Genomic DNA, 3,698 nt, shown 5'->3' with positions numbered 1-3,698 from the left:
TAATGTTCTAACAAAATACATAACAGTGGTGCCATAGGCTACACAAGTGTATCCACAACACCATAAACCCATTTTAAAGTTTTTCATTAACTTATTAGTCACTTCACCACCAGTTGAAAAGACTGTATCCCCACTCTCATCAAGTGAACACTAACTTCACCCCTTCAGGATAGGTAAATATATTAGGATTCCTTAAGTTTTAGATCCCTATAGAATTATACAAGTATCATTCTTTATGAAAATCCATAAGAACTAATATCTATGCTTGATATTTTCTTTTAGTAATCATAAGACGGCTGCTGCTGAATATCAGCTGATAGTTAACTCTGCTTGCTAGAACTGTTTCCTGAAACTGCACTGCTTGAAGTTACCAGGAACCTGCTTTTATCAATCAAACAATTGTTGAACTGTATCGATGATTAGTAGACCTGCTCTTAATCAAACCCTGAATGGTTTCTATTGTTAAAACTTTATGCATTGATAATTAGTACACGTAGCCCCTCTCCCATTTACTTGCATGTATCGCATTTTCAATAAAAAGGCACGATGATTCCTAACAGCTAAGGACGTGCATGAAAAGGCACGAGGCCTTAGTCTTCCTTTCCTTCCAGCGCCGCCTCCGTTGAGCCAACCCACCCCCGCCGAGGCTGGTCCCCGGCATCATGCCAGGCGCGTGTGCGTGCGGGCCCAAGATCCCAAGAGGAGAATGGAGGAGAAGGGATTGCGGTGTGGCCATCCCTCCTGGGGGGTGATTTCTCACTTTCTGTCTCTCTCTTTGTCTTTCTGGTGAGTGCATGTGCCCTATGGCAAAAACCTCTCCAAAAAAAAAGAAAAAAAAAAGTCTTGAGTGTGAACGTGAATAGTTTATTTGGGACGAGGATGCCAGGCAACACAGGGCCGGAGGGCGGGGGCAGAAATAAGACACAAGGAGAAGAAGCCAGCATGGCAGGTTACCACACTGGGTACCTGGAGCCCAGCCCTTCTGGGGCGCTGGGAGATGGTGGGGAATATGTCTCACTCAGAGTTAGCTCAGGAGGGAGGAAGCTGAGGGATCTGGTGACCCATTCCTCTCTGGCCGCTTCCAGAGTATGAACTTGTTGGCACTCTTAGTCTGAGCAACATAACTGGCTAAGCCTGCTCTCGTGCCAGAAAGTACCTGTGGCAGAAGGGGGCGGGGCACTGACGCTCGGGTTTCTCTGCCCAGGAACCTACGGTCAGGTGAGGACGCTGACAGCTACTGCTGCTTGGCTTTTAAGTCATTCCTTTATTAAAGTTTCTTTAATTGCTCAATTCAGTGTGTTGCTTCGTTCCTGCCAGGATCCTGGGTGGTACGGGCTGGTCTTGAGCTTCTCCATGGCAACACACAGTGTGCCAATGTCTACAGAGAACTGGAGAAGATGGGAGAGATGCCCTCCCCCTGGCACATTACTTACACCGCATGTCACTCATGTGTAAGACAGCAGAGACATTCTCACACATGCAGGATTCCTAACTCTCACACAGCCTTCCTGAAAACTCTGGCTCAAGATCTCATTCCAGCCAACGACGACGACAACAACAAAATGAATGAAAACAGAGAACCGGTGAATGGCAGGGCAATCTGATGGGTCAGGAGTTTTATCTCTAGTTGCACAAAGCCCTAGGTTGTGACAATGTACTATAGCACCCAATGTAATTGTTCAAGTTGGGGAGGGGAAAGGCTACATAACGACACAATTCAGACTTTCAAGGCAAAGTATCAGGGTAAACCTCGACTGTAACACACAGCTTGTTACAAACGCAAACAGGCTACCCTTGGAGCTCTTGCTTAGTGTAACAAATCCTGGTGGGCGGCCCCTACACTCAGTCCTTCCCGGGAGGAGTCTGCAACTTGGGGGTCTCAGGTTGCCCTGGGTGTCATCTTTATTCCAGCCAATCGGAGGAGAGTATTAAGGAGTGTTTGGGCTTGGGGGAGCCAGGCTCAGAGGGCACAGATCACAGCCTGCCACAGCTGGATCATGAAGCTAGGTTGAACTGCTGGGGGACAGGGAGAGGAGTGCAGCGACATCTAGAATTCCCTGCTGCAGTGGGACTATGTCTTCCTGCCAGACTGGTCATTGTCTTCCTCAGAGTCCTGCGACCTTGTCTGGCCTTACCAGTCAGCTGGGCGGGTTCCGTTTCTCTCTGGATCTCCAGCCCAGCCCAGAGCCTGGTGGAGAGTAGGACCTACTGGGGAAACGACAGAATGTAAAGAGGGCAATTCCAGGTCATTAGTCCTGAGTGCCTGAGACCTATGGGAAGCCTTCCCCTGAGCAGGGTCTCCTGTCCAGATCTGTTAAGAAGGGCAGGTCCCTGCTTGAGGGCAATGATGCACCCCTCCTCACCACATGCATTCATACGAGGAAGCGTCATAGCAGTGGCTATTATTTCTTGAGCACCCATATGCCAGGCACATGCGTAATCTCCTTTAGGCTTCCCAACGGCCCTGCGAGGGTGGTGCCTTGATTAACCCCATTGCTGGGGGAGGAGCCAAGGCTGGAGGTGGGCTCAGATGAGTGTGCTGGAGCCAGTGCAGTGCCCTCGGTGGGCATCCAGAGGAGTGCAAGTTAGGTGGGGCAGTGGCCTCTGGACATCCGGGAGAGTGCAGGTCAGGTGGGGCAGCAGCCAGGCCTGAGAAAGAGCCCCGGGGTGGGAGAAGCCGGGTTTGCATACTGGCTCTGCTGACTCCAAGGGACAGGTTGGGACATGGGCTTGTGTAGCACACAGCTCCCTAGACTGACTGCACTAGGCCCTGAGGATTTGGAGGTTGCATACGGCTCACCAGAGGTGAGCCCCAGCCATCAGATGCGGCATGACAATGTCACTGAGGATTTCCTCTCCCTTGGCTCAGCGTCTTCCCCTGCAAACCGTGAGCCAAGGGCTGGGACGTCAAGGGTTGCAAGCTGAAATGCTGACAGAGCAGGCTAGAGTGCAGATGAGCTGAAGTCTCATCCCACCGCTTACGACTGCAGCTTTGGGCGAGCCCTTCTGCGTCTTACCTTCCTCATCCATAGGGTGGGGGTAATAATAGTTCATTGGGAAAGTCATGACATGTTTTTCTGGTTTTCTAGGCAAAAGTGTGTCATGACTTCCCCACAGTCCAACACAGAGACACTAGCTCAGGGGCAGGCTAGCTCAGGGACAGGCCGCAGACACGCTAGCTCACAGGAAGGCCACATACAGGGATGCTCTATGTAAGGCGGTTCCCACTGACCACATCCATGCAGGTCGTCCCGTAAGATTTTTCTTTCAACTTCTTTTTAGAGGTTTTTGCCTTAGGGCACATGCACTGGCCAGATAGAGACAGGCATAGTGAGAGGGAAAGTGAGAAATCACCCCCTGGGAGGATGGCCACACTGCAATCCCTTCTCCTCCATTCTCTTCCCAAGATCTTAGGCATGCACACACATGCGCCCAGCATAATTTTCAAGCCACCAGGCCAGGACTCTAACTGTGGCTGGCCATGTGGGGGTTCTAGCAATGTAACTGCTACACCATCTGCTGGTCCCATCTCTTAAGATAATGAGCTAAAAAAAAGTCCAGTCTCTTAGTGATGTCACGGCCATGGCAACACCAGAGAGCGGTGTGTCACACGCGTGTTCACAGTGATGCTGGTGGAAACAGATTGTGCTCCCAGACCTGGGAAAGTGCCGCACCTACGATTATGTACAGTGTGTCCT

Source organism: Tupaia chinensis, unplaced genomic scaffold (assembly GCF_000334495.1).
Source record: "Tupaia chinensis unplaced genomic scaffold, TupChi_1.0 Scaffold000216_1, whole genome shotgun sequence".
Lineage (NCBI taxonomy): Eukaryota > Metazoa > Chordata > Mammalia > Scandentia > Tupaiidae > Tupaia > Tupaia belangeri.
The sequence above is the reverse complement of the archived record's forward strand: the minus strand, read 5'-3'. Positions refer to the sequence as shown.